We start from the raw sequence: 25,522 nt of genomic DNA on the forward strand, positions 1-25,522 counted from the left end.
GCCATCCAGCCCTCGGGCCTTCCCATTCTTTCCTTGCGTAATTGCATCTATAATCTCTTCTTCTGATATTGGTTTTTCTAGTTGTTCTCTTCTTTCTTGGGAAATTGCCCTCAGTTTATGTTTTCCTATATAAGTTCTTATCTTCTCCTCATTTTCTTTGGGTGCTTTATACAGTTTTTTGTAAATTTAAGGAAAACTTTCCTTATTTCTTTCGTATTATCTATTATTTCATTATTGTCTTTTATTGCATTTATGATCTTCTGTCCTTGTTTTTTCTTTAGTTGCCAAGCTAACCATTTTCCAGTTTTGTTTGCTGATTCATAATTTTGCTGTTTTAGTAGTTTAATTTTCCATTCCACCTCCTGATTTATAATCATAGATAGTTTCATTTGCAGCAATTTACTTGCTTGTTTTAGTTTTGGATCCTCTGGTTTCCTAACCAACTGCTTTTCTATATCTTTTATTTTATTTAATATTTCCACTTTATTCTTTTCCCTTCCCCTCTTTTGGATACAATTCTGTTGCAGGAAGAATCCTCGCATAACTGCTTTGCTTGCATCCCAGACTACATTTATGTCTGTACCTTTATTTAGGTTTAATTCAAAGTATGTACTTAGATGTTTTTTAGTTCTTTCTAATATTTCTGTATTGTCTAACAAATTGCCATTTATTCTCCACCTCCTAACTGTTGGGTCTTTAGTCTGACTGGAAGCTTTTTGGGGTGCTGGTCTCCACCACTCCTCCTCATCTGCTCAGTCCCTGACATCTGTGTAGGGTTTATTTCACAGCCTATGTCATACTCCCATTGTTTTTGGATTGTGTTGAGGGGGTTTGTGGGATTTTGGAGCAATATTTTGTATATTGTGGATACCATCCCCTTGCTGTGTCCCTTTGCTGTCAGGAGGTGGTTTTTGAAGGTGATCAAGGGCCAGTTGGTGGCTTCTGGTTCTGCTCTGCCTTAATGTAGGCAGACCCCACAACAGCGGGAGATCGTTGGCAAAGGAAAAACAAGAATGATTGAGGGTAATTAACCTTGCAAATCCCCCCCCCCCCCGGACAGGAGGGAACAGGCTTCACTTGCAATTCGTCTTGGTACCTGGCTCTCACTCCGGCATGGATTGCAGGAGGCAGGGAGGCGCTGAGTGCAAAAGTACTTCGCCTGCCGAAAACCCTCCTATTTAGAAGCAGAGGTTCTCCTGTTAATTAGCATTTAATTGGACTAAAGTACAGGCACGTGCTAGAAGAGATGAGGTCACAAACTGTGGAACAAAACCAACTGCAAGGACTTTAAGGTTTGAATTTGAGATAAGACTTAATTCAGTGCAAAAGATGGTGTGGGGGGGAGGGGAGCCTACGGTTTCTTTATTTAAAGTTTTCGTCTCTACATTTATGACTCGGCAACCTTCCTTTGAATGTTAGTTCAAATTAAATTTGTACAAGGGAGGGCAGAAGAAATTGGATTATAGATATGGAATATAACATTAAACAGAACTGTGTGTGTAAAAAAGAGGAAAAGGGGAGGGAAAGCTATTTTGCAAAGGGTTTACGATGGAAACTTAGAGCTGACTCTCCCCCATCCTTTATTATTTACGGGGGACTTTGAATTTAATTTAATTGGAGGTATAATTGCTCATTTATCTTCAGTTTAATGGAAGGATGAAAGGAGTCTCTGAACTTGCCATGGAACTGATAAGGTTCATTACTGAGTCATCTGCCATTCGACAGACTGCTCTTCTTCCCAGGCTGAGAGGGAAAATGGTGACAACAGCTTATTTATTGGGACAGAGTGACTTTTGCAGCTATTGTTAAAGTTGCAAAACAACGAAGCATGGGATGGAGCAACGGAGAAATTTCTGAAACAAAAATGGGATAGCAGTTCCATCCAAGGCATGATGGATAACAGCAACAACTGGGGTAAAGAAAGACATAACATCTTACAAGAACAGGAAGAAACATGACGGACAGAATAATTGCCACACACACAAAGAACAAGGATATAGTCTGAGTGCCTCTCTTGTAGTTTTATAAATCATTTAATGTGTCAACACAAATACAAGTTATTAATATTGCAGTTGTTGTATAAGGGATTATTACTATGACTGGAATGTAATTGAAATTAATAAGATTTTGGAATGCAGAAATAAGGAAAATCATCAAACCATCAATTCTAGCACACAGGGGGGACCAACTTTTCTAAATTATATAATTTGGTTTTGTTGGGTTTTTAAAGTAAATCTTTATTGGTTTAAAATACAAACATACAAACGTACAACGAAGGTAAGCATAGAAAAGTTAAATACAAAAAGAATGGAACATCAAAACATAAAAACAAGAAAAAACTAAAAAGACAAAAAGAAAGAAAAGAAGAGGGGCAGAACCAAAAATTTATATAACATCATGTCTATCAAATAAAATTTTCTGTATCATACGGAGGAATTTTCTGTATCATACGGAGGAATTTTCTGTATCTGTATGACGGAGGAAAAAAGATGGCGCCGAGGTAAGACGCTCTTATCGGAGCTCAAAGAAATTTTTTAACTAAATGCCTTTGTTGCTGGCTCCTCTCCTTCTTTTGGATTTTATTTCCTTTCACTACTTTGTTGTGCTTTTGAGCATCTTATCTTACCCTCCTCGGTGCCGGGACTTAATGAAGTTTTAACGAAGGCTCTCAGACATTCCCTCCCGGGCTTTAAGGCACTCCCACCCAGTTTCTCATTGACTCCGCGTGATAAACTTATTCCAAGGATTTTTTTTTAAGGACTTTTAAGGATTTTCCAAGGATTTTAAAGGACTTTTAATGGGCTTTTAACCCTAAAAACTACAAACTCATAAAACCACAAATTTCTCCCACCACCTTTAATTTCGTGGACCCCCAAACATCTCAGTTGTTTTAACAAACTGAGAAGAAGGGGGGGGGGTACTGCAAAGGAGTGCTCTAATTGGACCCAGTTTTAAACTCCTCGCAGCAGCCCACCTAGGACTGAATGAAAATTGAATGAGATTGCGACCTGAGAACTTTAACACTTCATCACTCTATTTAGAAGTCTGATCTCATTGATTTAAGAAGAATCTGCAATGAGAAGAGCCAAAAGACTCAGGTGTCTTGATACAGAAACTGACGCAGAGCCCTCTGGTTTCAAACAGAGTAATCTAGATAATTATCTGCTACCTCAAAAACAGCACATATCTCCTCCCAAAACCTTCCTCAACTCTTTACATGGAAAGACAGTTGAAGAGATATCCCTAGGAATAAACGAGGATAAGGCTACTACTCCCATAACCGAGGCACAAGTACTAATTGATAGAAAGGTGGAGCTGCTGGAGGAATGCTGCCTACTGACTGCTCAAACAATTCAAAAAATCTTTGAACAATTACAAAACATCTTCAAGAAGCTGGATAACCCAGATGAAAGGAGGCAACTCATTCCCCTTTTGCCATCCTTAACAAGCCCTGGAGATAAACAGAATAAACACAAATTTATACCTCTAAACCAGCCAAAAATCAGAGGAAGCCCCCCTCACTCAGTCAACCTGATACTGAGGCCATGTGAGATTGTTCTCCACATCTTTCCATACAGAGGGCCCCTACCTTACTGGGAGTCATCCTTTTGGGCCAGACATCATCTAAATCTGCTCCTAGGCCTTGAGGGGGGAAGGACTGACTTAAAAGCAGTCAAGAGGCTCACTAACGATGGATATTCCAAAAAAGTACTACTAAGATTTGGTAGTCATAGAATTCCAACCAAAATCTTAAGGGAAAAGGCTCATCTAGCCCAGAAAGGAATTATTCCACGTCGACACTTTGAAGATATATCACTCAGACCATTGATTGCATCCAAAAGACAGAACAAGATGAACAAGGCCATTCCACCAGAAGCCGATATCTGCCCTACTCCCGTGGAAGAACCCAGTAGATGGGAGAAACCGCAGCCAGCTATCCGGGAAATCACGCAAGAAAAATTCAAGCTCCCAAACCATGCGATTGTAGCATCAAATAACAGCCTCGCCCTTGACACAACAGACTGGACAGTCCCAGAAGAAGAAGATCTGCTGAGTAACTTTACCAACCTACCAGATAAAGAACAAATAAACATACTCAGTAAACTGACGAAACTACAGGCCAGATTGACCGAAATTCACCAACAAGATCAACAAAATGCAGTAGAAACAATACACAATCAAACTCCACACTTACCAGCCCTCTCCCCAAAATGCATAGTCAAAAAGAGAGCTACTAATGGAACTTTCAGATGCATAGATGCAGAGCTTCAAATCCAGCCTCCTTTAAAATACGAAATGACAAGGAAAAACTCCAGCAATGAGACTACAAATTCCTGGCTGAGATATCAAATACTAGCTCCAAACGAAATAGGTACCCCTTATTTAAGTACTACAAAGGATTCTAATATTGCCGAACAAAAGATGACCTCCAACAGACCTGACACACTGAGCTCAACATCAAATGAGACTAAAGAAATGGAAGTAGAGACTGAAAACAGTCCTACTGTCCATAATAGTCCACCAACCACAGAAATTTCTCAGGAACAAGGAACAGCTAAGGAAGAAAATCAAGAAAGGGAGGAAATTTTAATTTCCCGCACTCCAAAAAAGAATCTAAAAGATCCACCATTATGTCCCCCACCGAAAGCAACGACAAATGGCTGTATTGGCACAAGACAAAATCCCTCGCTGGACTCAATAACAGAACTAGAATGACTAAATGCCATCAACCAGCCACCAACTCAAAAACGGATCCTACGTTTGCTGTCCTGGAATATTGCAGGGTGGGGAAACAAAGATGGAGACCCAGACCTAATGAACTTCTTTAAAGATTTTGAATTAATACTTCTACAAGAAACATGGTCAACTAGAGATATTAAAATCAATGGATTCTCCTCCTATACGAAACCCGCATTGAAAACAAACATGAAGGGCCGGCCGAAAGCAGGGTTCTGTTGTATGATCAAAGATAACTTAGGGTTTGAAATCAAGCAGCTAGAAAAATGCTTACCACTTGCACAAGCTCTACTTTTAACCCAAAAAGACGATACTCTGCTACTTGTAAATGTCTATATCCCCCCATCCAAAAACAACAGCAACAGTGATAATTGGTCACAACTAACCTTTTATATAGAAAATTTGACCGACAAATACCCAAATGCCTCATTGATAATAGCAGGTGATTTTAATGCCAGAGTGGGAACCAACAATGAACAACTATGTAGCAAACTAAACTGGAACACTGATAATGATATCGCACATGCCCTGAAAATAGGACGATTCTCCAGAGATAGGGTTGTAAACAACGAAGGCTTACGCCTACTTGAATTATGTAACAACTTTAATTTGCAGATTGTGAACGGTACAACAAAAGGCGATAGAAGCGGGGAGTTTACATACTTCTCCCCCCGAGGATGCAGTGTCACCGACTATATTCTTGTCCCTTATAATATTATAAATTCGATCATAGACCTCAAAATTGGAACGCGTACTGAAAGCGACCATCAGCCATTATTGTTGTCTATTAACTTAAAGGATGAAACCAAAATAACCAAGCACAATATCATAGAACCCTCTCAATACAAACAAATGACCCAATTAAAATGGTCCCAGGAAATGAGCGCAGCAGTGGGGCAAAAACTTACAGCCAACCTGAGAAAGCAAGTATTATCCAACTTAAAGACCGCTAATTCCTACAGCGATATTCCGAAAATTTATAATGAAATCTTCCAAATGTTCGTAGAACTCGGTACTCCACCTAAAGCTTGGGTACTTAAACATAGCGCTAGCCCTTGGTTTGATGATGAATGTTTCCAGCTAAAAAGAAAACTGCGCCAAACATTTAAAAATAATCGCACTAAACTAGAGCCCTCTTATCTTGATGAAAAAAGAAAATATCATTACATTCTGGCCGAAAAGAAACAGAAATATGCAACCCAAAAATGGCTACAATTACTCGACTCAATTCAGAGTAAAAACAACAAAGCGCTCTGGAACCTAGTGTACGGAGGATTGAAAGCCGAAAATCAACTAACTCTACCACCAATTGCAGAATCCAAATGGTCCCAATATTTTACATCTGTATTTAACAATCTACACAGTGAACTTAAAGGAAATGAAACCACTAAAAATAAAATCAATAAACTCCAGGAGTGGCCAAGGGTAGAAGAAGAGGAAATTAGAGAGATAGTTAAAAATTTCAAATCGGGGAAATCTCCTGGGCCAGACGGTCTACCAATAGAATTATTTAAGACCTATATAGATTGGTGGGCAGAACCCTTAGCTCACTTGTTTACTCTCATAGATAAATATGGGATCATACCTGAGATATGGTTAAGATCAATAATTATCCCAATCTTTAAAAATGGCGACCCAAAAGAACCAGGGAATTATAGACCGATAAGCCTATTATCAGTGATAGGGAAAATCTACGCTAAGCACCTTTTATCTAAACTCCTCACCTGGATGAAAAATCTAAATTTACCAGGGAAAGAACAAATAGGTTTCTCCAAAGGTTGCTCTACATTAGACCACTGCCTTATACTTATGCATTTGGTTGAAAAATACAGATCTCAAAGGCAATCTAAGATATATGCTGCTTTTGTAGATTTTCGTGGTGCATTCGACTCAATTGACCGCCCAAAGCTGTGGAGGAAACTCGCAGAATTAAAAATTGACCAGCGCTTATTGATTCTAATACAAAATTTATACTCTTCCAATATCTGTCAAGTCAAACTTAACACCAAAGGTCACCTTTCATCAGACATCCCAAACTCGAAAGGGGTAAAACAAGGGTGTATTCTTGCCCCCTTTCTATTTAATTTATTTTTATCAGACTTGCCAGATCACCTTCAAAAAATAGAATCACATGCCCCTAAACTTAATCAGAAACCAGTTCCTCTGTTATTATACGCAGACGATGCTGTTCTACTATCATTAACGAGCTTGGGTCTGAAACGTCTTATATCTTCTCTGATCCTTTACTGCGAATGTAACAAACTCTCTATAAATTACGAGAAGACAAAAATTTTGGTCTTCTCGAATGGTTGGAAATTAGAGAAATGGAAAATAAGAGGGCAAGAAATCCAACAAGTGAAAATCTATAGGTATCTGGGAATCTTATTCCAGAGCAATTTAGGGTGGGCAAATCATCGCACAAATGCCATAAAACAGGCAAAGTGCACCTCATCAGCAGTTGCCCGTTTTTATTATCAGAAAGGCAATCAATTTATTCCTGCGGCCAATCAGATATTCCAAGCAAAAGTGCAATCCCAGATATTCTATGGAATCCCGCTATGGGTCCAAGCATATAATAGTGATTTAAAAAAGATTCACTCCAGCTTTTTGAGACGTATTCTTGGACTCCCAGCTGCGATTAAATATGAAACAATGTGTGCAGAAATAGGCATACACACAATGGAATATTGGGCCTGGTCCACCTCAATAAAGTACTGGTTACGCTGCCATTTTCGCTGCCCTCCATCAAGTCTGCTCGCAGATTTGCTCAAAGACTCCTACAAATCAAGATGGTATCAGTACCTCGAAAAAAAGATTGAATCTTTAGGCATCGAGCTGGTGCCCCTGTACAATTCTAATGAGCAATACATTTTCCATAATATCCTAACTAGACTAAAGGATGTCGAGAGGCAAAATATTATGGCAGCTGTAAACAAAATTTGCTCTCCCATATTCTATGGTTTAAATATCTTAGCTGGCAGAGCCAATTACGTCACTAAATTAATAATCCCAGCCCAACGTAGGGCTTTTATGCTGGCCCGTTTGAATGTTTTTCCCTCAGCATTTGTCAGGGGAAGATATCAAAACATTCCCAGAAACAAGAGATTCTGCAGATGTTCTATGAATGTCCCGGACACCGTAGAGCATATTCTCTTTCATTGCCCATTGTACCGTACGCTCCGTCAACGCGTGCTGTCCCCTCTTTTGGGTGGTCTGGAACCCCAGCAAGGTGAATGTGTGGGATTCTGCCTATCCGACGTTGACCAAAGGGTAACGGCGGGGGTAGCCGAGTTTTTGGTAGCAGTTCTCCAAGGAGCAGGTTAACAAGGAAAACCACTGACTCTATATGCATATATATATATATGTATGTAGCCAACTGCTGCCTTTTTATATATATTTCAAGGCTTTTATATCTTATTTTCTCTTTTATGGTTTTATTTGTATAATGCCTAATAAAGGTTTGATAAGTAAGTAAGTAAAATTTTCTGTATGAAACTTCCAATCGATCTCATTACACTTTTTCTATTGTCATGGTTTTGTTGCAGTTTTACTTTGTATCCTTTTTCATACATTCCACTAAAGTATTTGTTTCATTTATTTTTGTTTACAAGTATCATACAAGTTCTGCTAAGATGGTATCATTTTTACAATATAATCTTATATATTCCTTAAATATTTTCTATTCTCCATATGTTTTCTGGTTTAAGGCTCCCCTGACTTTTCCCGTCAGCTTTGCTAGTTGGAAATACTCTATCATAAGTGTCTGCCAATCTGTTATTGTTGGTGTTGTTTCACTTTTCCAGGTTCTTGCTACAAGTATTCTTGCTGCCGTAATTGCGTACATAAACAGTGGTCTTATTTTTTTTTTTCCTATTGGTTATATTCCTAATAAGAAAATCTCTGGTCTTTTTTTGACGGTAAATTTAAATAATTTCTTAAATTCATTGTAGATATTATTCCAAAATTCACATATAATTACACAAGTCCACCACATGTGATAGTATGACCCTATCTCCTTCTTACATCTCCAACATGTTAGTGACCTGCCTTTATACATTTTAGTAAGTTTTAACGGGGTATGGTGCCATCTATATAGCATCTTCATGGTGTTCTGCCTAAGGTTATAACAAGCTGTAAATTTAATATCTACCCGCCACAATCTTTCCCACTGTTCCATATAGATAGTATATCCAAAGTCTTGTGCCCACCTCGCTACTGAGGTTTTAACTTCTTCTTCTTTTACTTCCCTTTCTAATCATACATTCTTGAAATGTACTTTCCTTTATTATAAATTAGTTCTCTTTCAAAATTGGAAGTTTCTTTTGCAAGACCTTCTTTCTTATCTGTACCCAATTTTTTATTTAACTGGAAATATTGTATCCAATCCAACAGATGGCATTTGATTTCATCATATTTTTTTAAGGTTGGCTTAGCTTTATCTATTTCTAGTAACATTCGATATGTGGGCCACTCTCCTCTCATATTTCTCCTTTTGACTGCTATGGCTTCTGCTGGAGATGTCCACAAGGGTATCTTTGGCTCCAGTATTCCTTTATATTTACTCCATATCTTATAAAGTGATTTCCTTATCACATGACTCAAAAAGCCCTTGTGGACCTTCACTTTCTCATATATTAGATAGGTGTGCCACCCAAACCAGTTATCATGGCCCTCAAAGTCCAACACTTCCGTATTTTTTAGTGTGATCCATTTTTTTAGCCATACCAATTCCGCTGCTGCATGGTACAATTCCAAATCTGGTAGTCCAAATCCTCCTCTCTCCCTTTTATCTGTCAGCACCTGATGTTTAATTCTAGGTTTATTTCCGTTCCAAACACACCTGGCTAGTTCCTTTTTCCATTCCTTAAAACATTTCATTCCTCCCAAAATTGGTATTGTTTGAAACAAAAAAATCATTTTGGGCACAATGTTCATTTTTACTACCAATATTCTTCCCAAAAGGGAGAGATGGAGTCTGGTCCAATTTTCCATATTCTTTTTTATGTTTTTCCATGTTTTGATATAATTATCTTCATAAAGATTTATATTTTTAGTTGAAATCCAAATCCCCAGGTATTTAACCTTGTTTTTAATTTCCAGACCTCTTCTTTCTTGTAATTCAATTTTTTCTTCCTGTGTTAGATTTTTAGTCAATAATTTTGTTTTTTGGTGGTTTATCTTCAGGTGCATTAATTTCCCATATTTTATAATTAGATCAATAGCGACTGGAACACTTTGATTTGGGTCCTGTGTTATGATTATATCATCAGCAAATGCTCTAATTTTGTAAGATTTCTTCCCAGTTGTTATTCCTTTTATACTTTCCTCTTTTCTAATGTTTTGTAACAGTGGTTCCAAGGCTAATATAAATAACAGGGGTGACAAAGGGCACCCCTGTCTAGTCCCTTTAGTGATCAGGATATTGTCTGTTAGATTGCCATTTATTACTAGTCTTGCTTTCTGTTGTTCATATATTGCCTCTATTCCTTTTCTAAATTTTGTTCCTAGACCCATTACCTCTAACTGTTTTTTCATATAATACCACGAGACATTTTCGAATGCCTTTTCTGCATCAAGTAATAATAAAGCTGCTTTTTTATCATTTTTGGCTTCTAGATATTCTAATATGTCAATGATATTTCTGGTATTCACCGAGATTTGTCTTCCAGGGAGAAACGCGGACTGGTTTGGGTGTATAATTTCTTTGATGGCTTCTTTAAGTCTATTTGCCAATATATTGGCAAAAAGTTTATAATCAATTTAAAGTGATATTGGCCTATAATTAGATATTGACTCCGGATCACCTCCCTACTTCAGTATTAATGTTACGTAAGCTTCCTTCAATGAGTCTGGGATCTTTCCTTCATTGAGAATATTATTCATTACTTCAGTTAGTGGAAATATTAGGATTTCCTCCATTTTTTTGTAAAATTCTGCTGGAAGGTTGTCTGGGTCAGGTGTTTTCCCTATTTTAATTTTCTTGATTGCATTTCTAATTTCTAGTGCTGATATCGGGGAGTCTAACATTTGTATTTTTTCTTTACTTATCTCTGGGATTTTCTGTTGACATAAATAGTTTTCTACTTCTTCTAAATCTATGTTCTTTTTATATAGGTTTTCATAATATTTTTAAATTTTTGTATTACTACTTTTGGATCATCTATAATTTTCTCTCCTATTTTTATTCTGTTTATTTCTATTTCATTTTGCCTATTTCTAAGTTGCCACGCCAGAAATCTGCACGGTTTATTGGCAAACTCAAAATTGTTCTGTTTCCTCATTTCCACATTCCATTCTGTTTCTTGCTCTATTTTCGACGTATATTCTGTCTGTGATAGTTTAATTTCTTTTTAAATTTTATCATTATTTGGTTGTTTAATTAGCTCTTTTTCCTTTTTCCTTATTTCTTCCAATAATTCCATTTTTTCCTTTTCACTTTCCTTTCTTATTTTTACACCTTGTTTTATAAATTATCCCCTAATCACTGCTTTACCAGCATCCCAAAGTGTTCTAACATCATTAACCTGTTTGTTATTCAATTCAAAGTATTCTTTTAATGTATTTTTAGCTCCCTCTATTATTTTTTCATCTTTCATTAAGGATTCATTTAATTTCCATCTATGTATTCCTGTTTTCCAGTCTGGTCATAACTTTAACAAAATTGGGTTGTGATCCGAAATTGTTTTTGGTAGATTGTTTTGTGATTCTTCAGTCTTTCTAAGCAAGTCTAACAAGACCCAGATGGCATCTTTCCTACTAGCTGCTTTATTTGGTTCAGAAAAATATGTGTACTCTCTCTCTAATCTATGTTTATATCTCCAAGAATCCTTTAGATCTAAAATTTCTGTCATCTTGGCAAATGTAGGTTGTAATTTTCCTTGTCCTTTATTTCCTTCAGCTCTGTCTACCTGTGTATCAGTTATTGCCAGCTCCATTCGTCCGAGCTGATAAGGCTCATCTTCCTCCAAGCCCTCCCAGCAGAGCATCAAAACAAAACAGCGGAAGAATGAGATAGGTATGAGCTACACGCCATGCTTTATTACTAAGCTATGAAGAGAGCAAAGAAATATACATCTTCTCTCTATGAGAGCAGAGAGCAACTGAGCAAAGAAAACAAAGGAACAAAGGAAACAGGAAACCAGTAACGTCACATCCCGTCTCCCTTTCCCGTGAGACTCCAATAGCCTGGAATCCCTGGAATGTAAACACAGTCCTGTGACTGCAAGCAGCTGCACAGTGAGAAACAGAAACTAGCATCAGTTACTCCATTAAAGTATCCAAGCAGTATTATTTTATCTTTTACATGTTCCAGCAACTTTTCTAAATTCTTGTAAAATGCTGATTCCCCCCCCCCCCCATTTGATGCATATATCCCTACTATTATATTTTCTCCTTGACTTTTAATTTTTAACATCACTATTCTTCCTTTAGGGTCTGAAAATAACAACTCTGGTTCTAGAGCAGGTCTGGCATAAATCACTACTCCCCTTTTTTAATGTTATGTGCAGCAATAAATTCTTTTCCTAATTTGGGGTTAATTAGATCATCGGCTGTGGTGAGGACTTCAGTGCCTGTTCCCTTCCAAGGCCTTTTCCACCTGGCCCAGGCCCTCACAATCCCGGCTACAAAAGGACTCCTGCTGCAGTGAGACCTTGGACCATTGGCTGTGGTGAGGACTGCAGGGCCTGCTCCCTTCCAAGGCCTTTTCCAGCTGTCCCAGGGGGTAGGGCCCAGGCCCTCACTCTCCCAGCTACAATAGGACTCCTGTGGCAGTGCCTAGAGAGTGGGGCTAAACTCATTTGGAACAAACGTTTGGGGAAGTGCGGGGTTGCTCTGCTATTGCTTCCCTGTTCCAAGTGGCTTGTTGTTGTTTAGTCGTTAAGTCGTGTCCGACTCTTCGTGACCCCCTGGACCAGAGCACGCCAGGCACTTCTGTCTTTCACTGCCTCCTGCAGTTTAGTCAAACTCATTCTGGTAGCTTCGAGAACACTATCCAACCATCTCGTCCTCTGTTGTCCCCTTCTCCTTGTGCCCTCCATTTTTCCCAACAACAGGGTCTTTTCCAGGGAGTCTTCTCTTCTCATGAGGTGGCCAAAGTATTGGAGTCTCAGCTTCAGGATCTGTCCTTCCAATGAGCACTCAGGGCTCCAAGTGGCTAATGTGTTTTAAAATGTCCTTAAGCAGTCGGTGGCATTTTAATTTCTTTTCTTTATTTTTTCTTTGTTGGGGGGTGGGATGGATATCTGGTTGGGGAATAATTTTAGTATAAACTGTTTTTGTTTTTTGTTGTTTTATTGGTTACTGTATAGTTTGCGTTTTGTTTTTAAGGGGTGGGATCAGGGCTGCCTGGGAGTGGGCCCCAGCCAACACAATGACTGGGGCAAGTTCCACGGGGGGGAAGCACTGGGACATCCAATCTCGGTGATCATGGGCAGGAGGAGGAGTTACTCTAAGAACAGACCATGTCATTACCGAGGAGGCAGGCTTAGTCGTTGTTTGAAGACTATCTCTGTCTCCGGGTCTGGTCTTGACCGGATGGATACTGGAATCAACAAGGGAAACCCACATGACCTGAAGGTGTTGCTGTGTAATGCTAGGTCAATGATTCATAAGACCACTGCCATCCATGCCTTTATCGTGGATGGAGGACTTGACCTGGCATGTGTAACAGAGACTTGGTTGGATGAAGCAGATGGGCCTGTCTTAGCTGCTGCTTGTCCACCAGGTTTCTCTTGTGCACAGCAACCCAGGCCATGTGGGCGGGGAGGGGGGGTTGCAGTGATTTTTAGGAAGTCACTAACTTGCATCAAGCATCCTACTAGGAAGACCCAGTTCTTTGAGTGCATGTTCTGGAAGTTGGGCAATAGGGGCAGTACAGGATTCCTTTTGGTGTACCAACTTCCCCGCTGCGCCAAGGATTTCCTGCCCGAGCTGCTTCAGGTTGTGGCGGATGTTTTCCTGGAGACACCTAGTTTGGTTGTCCTAGGGGATTTTAACATCCATGCCGACACGACCTTACAAGGGGCTGCTCGGGACTTCGTGGAAAGCATGGCCTCCATGGGGCTGTCCCTGAATAAGTTTGATCCAACTCATAGTCACGGACATGCCTTAGACCTGGTGTTCACCTCAAGTGTCGTGGGTGATCTGACACTAAGTAAAAGTGAAACAAAAGAAGTGCCATGGTCAGATCACTTCCTGGTGCAACTGGACTTCTCCGCGACCCTTCCCCTTTGCAGGGAGGTCAGACCAATTTGCATGGTCTGCCCCCGCCACTTAATGGATCCAAATGGTTTCCAGAGAGTGGTAGGGGATGCTTTATCCCATGTTGGTAGCCTTTCAGCTGATTCCCTGGTGGCCCACTGGAATGCAGAGTTAACCAGGGCTATCGACTGTCTGGCTCCGAAGCGCCCTCTCCGACAGCCCCGTGGTTTTCTTCGGAGCTGAGGGCGAGGAAACAATCGCTGAGACGGCTAGAGCATCGATGGCAGAAAACTCATTCTGAAGCTGACTGGACATGGGTTAGAGCTCAATGTCGAACATACCAAGTGGCGATAGCGACAGTGAAGACTTTCTTCACCGCCTCTATTGCATCTGCAGAAAATAGTAGCAGGACACTCTTTCAGGTGCTTCGCAATTTAACGGAACCACCTTTACCACCAGGGCCTTGTAAAGACCCCAAGATCTCCTGCTATGTTTTTGCAAAGTTTTTTGCAGATAAAGTCGCTCAGATTCGGAAGGAGGTAGACACCACCATGGGAGCAGGGCCGGGGCAGGAGAGTGCTAGAGCCCTGTCTGGTCAAATTGCATGGAATCAATTTCAATCCGTTACCCCCGAGGATGTGGACAGGCTCCTCGGATGTGTGAAACCAACCACCTGTCTTCTTGAACCTTGCCCATCCTGGCTAATAAAAGCAAGCCAGGACAGGCTGGGCGATGAGCTCTGCAGGGTGGTGAATGCTTCCCTCTGTGAGGGAGCATTCCCTGATCCTCTGAAAGAGGCGGTCATTAAACTGCTTCTTAAAAAAACATGTTTAGACCCGGCCAGTATGGCCATCGCCCAGTCTTAAATCTTCCATTCTTCGGCAAGATGATTGAGCGGGTGGTTGCTGTACAACTCCAGGCACACCTAGAGGATGTGGACCATTTGGATCCCTTCCAGTCGGGATTCAGGCCTCATCATGGGACTGAAACTGCCTTGGTCGCGCTGGTTGTTGATCTCCGGCAGGCTAGGGACAAAGGTGAGAGCTGCTTCCTAGTTCTGCTGGATCTCTCAGCGGCGTTTGATACCATCAACCATAACATCCTTCTGGACCGTCTTGAGGGGCTGTTATGCAGTGGTTCCGCTCCTTCCTCCTGGGCTGTGTTCAGAAAGTGGGGGGGGGGGATGAGTGTTCAGACCCCTGGGCCCTCACTTGTGGGGTGCCTCAGGGTTCTGTCCTATCCCCCATGCTTTTTAACATCTACATGAAGCCGCTGGGAGAGATCATCAGGGGGTTTGGACTGGGTGTCCATCAATATGCAAATGATACTCAGCTCTACCTCTCTTTCAAATCAGAACCAGTGAAGGCAGTGAACATCCTGTGTGAGTGCCTGGAGGCGGTAGGAGGATGGATGGCGTCTAATGGATTGAGGTTGAATCCTGACAAGACAGAAGTACTATTCTTGGGGGACAGGGGGCAGGCTGGTGTGGAGGACTCCCTGATCCTGAATGGGGTAACTGTGCCCCTGAAGGACCAGGTGTGCAGCCTGGGAGTCATTTTGGACTCACAGCTGTCCATGGAGGCGCAGGTCAATTCTGTATCCAGGGCAGCTGTTTATCAGCTCCACCTGGTACGCTGACTAACACCCTACCTGCCCGCGGACTGTCTCGCCAGAGTGGTGCATGCTCTAGTTATCTCCCGCTTGGACTACTGCAATGCGCTCTATGTGGGGCTACCTTTGAAGGTGACCTGGAAACTGCAAATAATCCAGAATGTGGCAGCTAGACTGGTGACTGAGGGCGGCTGCAGAGACCACATAACACCGGTCTTGAAAGACCTACATTGGCTCCCAGTACGTTTCCGAGCACAATTCAAAGTGTTGGTGTTGACCTTTAAAGCCCTAAATGGCCTCAGTCCAGTATACCTGAAGGAGTGTCTCCACCCCCAACATTCTACCCAGACGCTGAGGTTCAGCGCCGAGGGCCTTCTGGCGGTTCCCTCATTGCGAGAAGCATAGCTACAGGGAACCAGGCAGAGGGCCTGCTCGGTAGCGGTGCCCGCCCTGTGGAACACCCTCCCATCAGATGTCAAAGAGATAAATAACTACCTGACATACAGAAGACATCTGTTCAGGGAAATTTTTAATGTGTGACAATTTAGTGTATTTTTGGTCTTTGTTGGAAGCTGCCCAGAGTGGCTGGGAAAACCCAGCCAGATGGGCGGGGTACAAATACTAAATTATTATTATTTTATTATTATTATTATTACTATTATTACTATTTTGTGTTCTTTTGTAACATGAGTCTCCTGCAAACAAATGACACCAATCTTTTGTTTAATCAGTATATGCTCTTGTGATGGGATGATGAGCTGCTTGTGCGTAAACTGCAAGTCCCTCAGAGTTTGATCAAGTTTTCAAACCTCTGCCTGTGACGGAGCCCCTCCAGCATGGCTGCGTCAATCGCTAGCAGAATCCGAAAGTGGTTGCTTTCGGAATCGTTTCCAACATAAAAGCTCCTTAACGGAAACACGTCTTCTGGACTCTCGGCGTGACAGTTTCCGGCGAGGAATGGGTGTCCCTATAGGAGGTCCTGAGACCTCCCCGCTGTTTTCGCTGGAAGCGTCTCTGAGCCATCCCTCCGACTCACCTTCCCTTGAAGTTCCTGCTCTCCCCCTGCTGGTTCCCTCTTCAGCTGCTGTGTCTCTCTCAACCTCAGTGAGCCTTTGCACCTCCTGTCCTTCTGATGGCAGTTCCCTGACATCCACCTCCCCTCCAGGGCCCCCTTCACCCCCTCCCGTCTCCTCCCCTACGGGTTGTGAGGAGGTAAAACCCCTGAAAGAACCTTCCTCATCGTCCGAAGTTTCGAACACTTCCCTCCACTTGTTGCTGTCCCTGGTCTCTCAGTACTCCTCGTCATCGGAGTCCATTCCCTCTTCCAACTCCGACTCCGCGAATCCTTCCAGTTCCTCTTCCTCGTCGGTGGTGCCGAAATACTCCCTCCTAAACCTTGCTACCGGCTGTGGTTTCCTCGGGAATCGTTGGTGGAACGTTTCTGTTAAAACCTCGTCATTGACCTCCCCTGCAGTCACCCAGGTGTTTTCTGACTCCGGTTCCCCTTCCCACGCCACCAAATACTCCACCTGATTTCCCCTCCACCTGGAATCGAGGATTTCCGCTACATGGTTGCTGCTTTCCCTTTCTTCCAAGGCTGGTCCCCTGGTGTGCTCCCCTTCACGTCCCCCCCTGTATGGTGACAGTAACGACCTGTGGAACACTGGGTGCAATTTCATGTGGTTGGGTAACCGGAGTTTGAAAGCCACTGGGTTGACCTGCTGAATGACCTCAAAGGGTCCCAATCTCTTGGGTCTTAATTTTTTACAACCCCCTTTGAACGGCAACCCTTGGGTTGACAGCCACACCTGATCCCCCACCCTTATGGTTTCACCTTCCCTTCTGTTCTTGTCTGCCTGCTTCTTATATTGTGCCTTGGCCCTTTCTAAGTTGAGCTGGAGCTGCTGATGGATCGCTTCCATCTCTTCTACAAAATGTTCGGCCGCTGGGACGCTCCATCTCTCGCCTCCATCCCCTGGAAATGCCCTGGGGTGACACCCGTAATTAGCCAAAAAGGGGCTCATCCCTGTGGAGACATTCTCCGCATTATTGTAGGCAAATTCTGCCAGCGCCAACTTTTCGACCCAATCGTTCTCTCTGTCATTGACATAACACCTCAGATATTGTTGGAGGATGCCATTTGCTCTTTCCGCCTGCCCGTTGGTTTCAGGGTGTCGGGCAGTCGAAAAATTGACTTCCACGTGCAGCAAGCTCATGAGCTTCCTCCAGAACCTGGAAGTAAATTGTTTGCCGCGGTCTGAGATCACCCTCAAGGGGGCGCCGTGCAACCTAAAGATGTGTTCTACAAACAACTTCGCTGTTTCTTCCGCTGTGACTGCATGTGAGCATGCTACAAAGTGGCACATCTTAGTTAACAGGTCTACTACTACCATGATGGCTGTTTTCCCCTTGGATTTCGGCAGATCCGTCATAAAATCTATTGATACCGCTTCCCAAGGCCGTTCTGGTGTGGGTAATGGTTCTAATAACCCTGCCGGCGCCCTTCTTTCCCCTTTGGCTCTCTGACATTGGTCACACCTTCTTACATACTCCTTTACATCTTCCCTCACCTTGGGCCACCAAAATTCCCTGGTAACCATCCACATGGTCTTGTGTTGCCCAAAATGTCCCGCCGTGGGGCTATCGTGCAACTGCTTGAGCACTCTTCCCCTCAATTCACCTTCTGGTATATACAGTGCCCCTTTGTAATACAATGCCCCATTTCTTTCCTCAAAACCTTCGGGGCTCTCGCCCTCTCCCCTGAGACCTCTGAGCTTATTCTGGACATACTCATCATTTCCTGTTTCCTCTACCAGTTCTCGTCGCCCCACCAGCGCCGCCCCACACACCCAGCGGTCCTCAGGGATGACATGTCTTTCTTCGATTGCCCCCTCCCTCTCCAAATACTCTGGTTTGCGTGAGAGAGCGTCCGCCCTGACGTTTTCTGGGCCTGGCACATAACAAATTTCAAAGTGGAATTTGGAGAATTCCTGTGCCCATCTCACTTGTCGTTGGTTGAGTACTCGAGCTGTTCTCCAATACTCCAAATTCTTGTGGTCGGTGCACACTTGCACCTTGTGTTGTGCCCCAATTAATAAATGTCTCCACCTCCGGAACGCTTTGTGAATGGCGAGTAGTTCCCTGTCATACACCGTGTAGTTCCTCTCGGACTTATTCAGCTTCCTCGAGAAGAAGGCACACGGTCTCCACTCCGACGTATTCCTTCCCGGTTGAAGAAGTACCGCTCCGATCGCCCGGTCGGACGCGTCTGTTTCCACTCTCATGGGTTTTCGTAAGTCCACATGCAGAAGTTGTTCTTCCGAGGCGAAAGCCCTTTTCAGTTCTTCAAATGCTCGCTCCGCCTCCGCCGTCCAAACAAATTTCTTCTTGCTGCTGAGGCAGTCGGTGATGGGCGCCGTCAAGTGTGCAAAGTTCTTGATGAACTTCCGATAAAAGTTCCCAAACCCCAGGAACCTTTGCACATCCTTCTTGGTCTTCGGTGTCTTCCATTCCAGTACCGCTTGGACCTTGCCTGGATCCATGGCCAATCCCTTGTCTGACAAGCGGTACCCCAGGAATTCCACCTCCTTGGTATGAAACTGGCACTTCTCCAGTTTCACCCACAGCTGATTGGCTTGCAGCCGGCCCAACACTTCTCGCACGTCCCTCACATGCTGCTCCTCATCTTCCGAATACACCAACACGTCATCTAAAAAGGCCACACAGTTCTTGTAGAGCAAAGGTCCCAAGACGTGGTTCATAAAACTTTGAAAGCACGCCGAGCCTGCTTGTAGACCGAAGGGCATAACGAGGTATTCAAATGCTCCCAAAGGGGTGAACATGGTGGTCTTCCATTCATCCCCCTTCCTTATGCGTATCAGATTGTACGCCCCCCGCAGGTCCAGTTTTGTAAAAATCTTCCCCTTCCTCACCCTGGTCAAAATGTCATCAATTCGGGGCATAGGAAAAGCCAGGGGTTCCGACACTGCATTCAGGGCCCTGAAGTCCACTACAAGTCTCGGCTTATCTGTGTTCTTTTTGTCCACAAAAAACACTGGGCTGCCCCCCACCGCTCGGGACTCTCTGATGAAACCTCGCTTCAGGTTTTTGTCAATGAACTCCCTCAACTCCTGCATCTCCCTGTCTGACATGGCGTACAGTTTGCCCACTGGGAGTTGGGCCCCAGGGAGTAGGTTGATTTGACAGTCAAAGGGTCTATGCGGCGGCAGTTTGTCTGCTTCCCTTTCGCTGAATACGTTGCTCAGATCTGCGTATTGTGGAGGCACCTTCCCTTTATTCATTACTTCCATCCCGGCTAGGGTGACTCTGGCTCCTCCTGGAACCTTCCCCTGCTTGCAGTGTTCTAGGCAATGCGCTGACCCAAAGGAGACCACCCTCTGATGCCAGCCCACTAGAGGATCGTGTAGTGCCAGCCAGCTCATCCCCAAAATGATGGGAGCTCCTCCCAAGGTGGCCACATTAAACGCTATCCTTTCGGTGTGCCTTGCCACCCTCATTATCATTGGGACTGTCTGTTGGCTCACTTCTCCTCCCAACAGCTCTCTGCCGTCAATCGTGGTCACCTGCAAGGGGTTACTTAAAGGGATGGTCTGTATCTGGTGCTCAGCTGCAAACTCCTTACTCATGAAATTACAGGAGCTGCCTGAATCCAAAAGCGCCTTGATCTGTAGTGGGTGTCCGTTTGGCAGCTCTAGCAACACCTCTATCACTAAAGCAGGTCTGGGAGGTTCTGGCGTGGGCACTTTCACTGCTCTTTGGCCTGGCTGCTGTGCCCCGACGGTGGCAGCCAGGCGTTGGCTTTTACTTGCTCCTTGCTTTCCTCCTCTTCTCCCCCAACAGCTCCTGCCATCCCTTGCCATTCCTTTCTTTGTGGACAGACTCTGGCAAAGTGCCCTGGCTGTTGGCAGAGATAACATTTCTTGGCGCTCTTTCCCTCCTTCTTCCGCCCTTCACTGAGATTTGAAACTGCGCGCGCCCGCGCTGTTCCAACTTCCATCGGCTCTGCCGGCGGGAAAGGCGGCTCTGGAATGTCTAGAATGCGGAGCTCCCTCCAACGTTCTCCTTTCCCTTCCCGCCTTTGCAAAGCCCTCGCTTCCTGGCGCGCTCCTATGGCCAGCGCGGATTTGGTCAGCTGGTCCATAGACTCCGCCCTGGGCCCCCGGGAAAGTTCATCTTTAAGGGCCGAAGAAAGCCCCTCTTCGAAAAGCATCTGGATGGGTTCCGCCGATAGGTCCCACCCCAATCTATGAATCAATATAGTAAACTCAGTCCAGTACTCACGGACAGACCGGCTCCCCTGTTTGCAAGCCATTAACTGCCTTCGCACCACTCCCTGCTCAATGTCACTGGAAAACATCAGGTCCATGGCACGAAAAAACTTCCTCGTGTCCTTTAGGATCTCATTATTCGCTGCCATCAGGGGTCTAACCCAGTCCTTCGCCCCTGATTCGAGATGGCCAATTACAAAAGCCACTCGCGATTCCTCGTCGGGGAAGTCATCAAACTGCAGGTTGAGAGCGTATTGCATCTCTGTTCTAAAGGCATGATAGTTTCTGGGGTCCCCCCCCCCGAATTTCTGCACCAATCCTGGCACCTTTCTGGTGAGCGGGGTGGTTTTCTCCTTCCCCTTTTCTGCATCCTGAGCCCTCCTCTCCTCAAGCCTCGCCGTTTGCAAGGCAAGCTGGATCTCCAACGCTCTGTACCTTTCCTCCAGGCTTGGACCCCCTCCAGCTGCTCCTGCTCCTCCGGTTCCGGCTGGGTCGCTCATGATGCCTCTCCCTGCACAAGCTAGCTTTCGGTGACTTTCGGATTGCTGTGATGGGATGATGAGCTGCTTGTGCGTAAACTGCAAGTCCCTCAGAGTTTGATCAAGTTTTCAAACCTCTGCCTGTGACGGAGCCCCTCCAGCATGGCTGCGTCAATCGCTAGCAGAATCCGAAAGTGGTTGCTTTCGGAATCGTTTCCAACATAAAAGCTCCTTAACGGAAACACGTCTTCTGGACTCTCGGCGTGACAGTTTCCGGCGAGGAATGGGTGTCCCTATAGGAGGTCCTGAGACCTCCCCGCTGTTTTCGCTGGAAGCGTCTCTGAGCCATCCCTCCGACTCACCTTCCCTTGAAGTTCCTGCTCTCCCCCTGCTGGTTCCCTCTTCAGCTGCTGTGTCTCTCTCAACCTCAGTGAGCCTTTGCACCTCCTGTCCTTCCGATGGCAGTTCCCTGAAAGCTCTATTTTCTTTTTTTCTTATCATTTAATCCATTAACATTCCATGACAAAAAATTTAAGTTCGTCTTGTCAGGAATTGGTATTTTTCTCTCTTTTTAAGCAAACGAGGAAGGATCTCCTTCAAAATTATAATTTTCTCTCCCCCAATTTTAAACAGTTTTTTTCCTTCTGTGCAATAGTATCCTGTTCCTTAATTTATTTGATGTAAACGTAATTAGACAGTCCCATGGCCATTTATTCATCTTTGCTTTCCTGGAATTTACTCTGAATAGACTTTCCGTATTATCTGCAATTTCATTTTCTTTTATTTCTAACCAATTGGCTAGTTCTTTTATAATAGTTGTCAGAGCTGGCTCCGGGTCCCAGCTCACCAAGGACCAACGCTAGCCGGTAGTACAGTATCAAAGTCTTTATTGAAGAATAGTCTCCATTTCCAAGCCTCAGCGTCCCAGCTCTACGTCTGGACTCTAGACCGGCGAAGCTCTGTCTGAGTCTCCGCCCCCTGTGCACCAGTTTAAGACTCTAATCTTACTCCACCTCTTCCTTCTCTCTCTCTTCCTCTGGGTCTTACTACCCCCTGGGGTCTCTTCCCTCCTGGACTCTTCTGACGCAGACGTTGACTCCTCTGACTCCTCCCCCTCTCTTCGGCGGGCTTTAGGACCTGGCTCCCTACCCGGGCTGCCCACCTTGCCGCCCTCCTGTACATTTGAACTTGGCGCGCGCGCGCGTTTAACTTTCCTGATGACCGTTTCCTCGCTCCCTGACGAGGGTGTGGTCACTCCTGCCTCACGTTCTCCCTCTGCCCGCGCGCCCCCTGATCCCGATGCCTTGGACTCCTCCCCCCTACTGCTCTCTGGGGGGGACGCTGGTCCAGATTTCCAGCTGCTACTCTCTGAGTCCCCTCTGGCCCCTTCTTCCCGAGGTGTCCCCCTTGGCACTCCCCTTGCCCTGACTATGGGGGCCCCTTTCTGTGAATCCTCCGAGTCACTGGAGAGACTCAGAGACCTCGGACTGCTGTCATAGCTGACATTTCCTTCGGACTCCTCCCCCTCGCTCTCCGTTTCCTCCCTCTCCTGTGACTCTGCTCCTGACCCCCTGACATCCATCCCCCCCTCGAAGCCCCCCCTTCCCCCCTCCCCCTCCTCCGGCGGGGGTGCTGGGTGCTCCGTCGTTGTGGGGGTGAATGGTGGATACAGGTCGTCCCCCGTGGTGTGCATCCAGCCGTATAAGTCCGGCTCGTCCTCCTTGTCTCCGCCGACCTCGATCTCCTCTGCGTCCATCTCCGTGCCGCCATGCTCGAACCCAGCGTCCTCCCCCAGCACGTCCATGTCCATCTCTCCCTCGGTCCCCTCTGGGTCCGTTGCCCGCCAAGGACCCCCCAGCCACCTCCTGCTCCACCGCTCCTCTCCACGATCGTCCCACCAAAACGAGCGGTCTGAGGCAAACCCCGAGGGCGAGCCGTCCGGGGAACGTGTGTCTATTGCTGGTTCCTCGTCCGAGGTGAACCCCTGGAATGTGCTGGTTGAAAGCGTGGGTGTGAAAAGCCAGTCGTCGAAATACTCGGCTGGCATGGGCCTGTGTGGGAACAAGGCATGAAACTCCTCCTTTAGGAGAGGCTCGTCCAGGGCATAGTCCGGCACCCAACGGTTGGCGCTGGCCGGGGTACCTTCCCTTGCGAGAAAATATTCTACTCCCTCTTCCCCCCATCTTGAGTCTAAAATCTCTGTGACCTGGTTGATGGGTTCCCTTCTTGGCGACTCCTTCCTTGGGGGGGTCTCCCTATACTGGTCTGGTGCCGTGCTCTGCGCCTGGAATCTGTGAGGTGCTCTGTAGGGCGTGAGCACCGACCTATGGAATACTGGGTGCATTCTGGATCCCTCCGGAAGTGTCAACCGGAAGGCCACCGGATTGATCTGTGCCTCAACTTGGTAAGGTCCTAGCTGCTTATGTCCGAGTTTCTTCTTAGCTAAGGATCTGGTCGGCACTGCGTGGGCTGCTGAGACAGAGCTTACTGTCAGAGCTGGCTCCGGGTCCCAGCTCACCAAGGACCAACGCTAGCCGGTAGTACAGTATCAAAGTCTTTATTGAAGAATAGTCTCCATTTCCAAGCCTCAGCGTCCCAGCTCTACGTCTGGACTCTAGACCGGCGAAGCTCTGTCTGAGTCTCCGCCCCCTGTGCACCAGTTTAAGACTCTAATCTTACTCCACCTCTTCCTTCTCTCTCTCTTCCTCTGGGTCTTACTACCCCCCGGGGTCTCTTCCCTCCTGGACTCTTCTGACGCAGACGTTGACCCCTCTGACTCCTCCCCCTCTCTTCGGCGGGCTTTAGGACCTGGCTCCCTACCCGGGCTGCCCACCTTGCCGCCCTCCTGTACATTTGAACTTGGCGCGCGCGCGCGTTTAACTTTCCTGATGACCGTTTCCTCGCTCCCTGACGAGGGTGTGGTCACTCCTGCCTCACGTTCTCCCTCTGCCCGCGCGCCCCCTGATCCCGATGCCTTGGACTCCTCCCCCCTACTGCTCTCTGGGGGGGACGCTGGTCCAGATTTCCAGCTGCTACTCTCTGAGTCCCCTCTGGCCCCTTCTTCCCGAGGTGTCCCCCTTGGCACTCCCCTTGCCCTGACTATGGGGGCCCCTTTCTGTGAATCCTCCGAGTCACTGGAGAGACTCAGAGACCTCGGACTGCTGTCATAGCTGACATTTCCTTCGGACTCCTCCCCCTCGCTCTCCGTTTCCTCCCTCTCCTGTGACTCTGCTCCTGAACCCCTGACAATAGTGTTTTGTACATTCTCTTCCAGATTCTCTGGGACACCACGTAGCCTGAAAGTTCTTTCTTTAATTTGCATTTGAAGAATAGATAGTGCATCTCAGGTTGCTTCCTGAGTAACTTTAGTCATCATTTTCCTTTTTGACCTTGTCCCATTCTCTCTTGCTTTCCCTTAAATCTTTGGAGGATTTCTTAGAGAATTCTTCTAAATGTTGCGTTTTTATTTTAAGTTCCTGAACCGTGTTTGTTAACTCTTTCTTTTCCTCTGAGAATTCCTTTGCTTGTCCTTTCAGTTCTATAATTGATTTTGTATTATCATCTATTTCCCCCATCTTATCTAATTTGTCATCTATTCCTTTCACTTTATTATTCATTTTCAGCTTGTGATCATTAAATTCGTTCTTCATTTCTCCTATATCATTCTTCAAGCTTAATTTAAGATCTCTCAAACCCATTTCTTGTTCAAGTCCAGAATTCCTTTTACCTTGCTGGTTATAAGTTGGACCTATATTGTGTTTTCTGTTTGATGACATGAGATCCTTTTCTTTTGTATCTTATAGGATTGTTAAATTTAATTCTTTAGTTAACTATTTTTTCTTTAGATGAGATTTTTTACACCAGATATCAATTGACACATGAAATTGCAAAATTACAGAACCAACTTCCTCTTTCCCACCAATTTATTTGCACAAAACATCAATTAGCACATGAAATTGCAGAGCTACCAAATCAACTCCCTCTTTCCCATCAACTATTCCCCTGGAATAGTTAAAGCCATGGTTTTCCCAGTAGTGATGTATGGAAGTGAGAGCTGGACCATCAAGAAGGCTGATCGCCAAAGAATTGATGCTTTTAAATTATGGTGCTGGAGGAGACTCTTGAGAGTCCCATGGACATTCTTAAGGAAATCAGCCCTGAGTGCTCACTGGAAGGACAGATCGTGAAGTTGAGGCTCCAATATTT

The sequence above is a fragment of the Podarcis tiliguerta genome (genome assembly GCF_965153285.1).
Source record: "Podarcis tiliguerta genome assembly, chromosome: W".
NCBI lineage: Eukaryota > Metazoa > Chordata > Lepidosauria > Squamata > Lacertidae > Podarcis > Podarcis tiliguerta.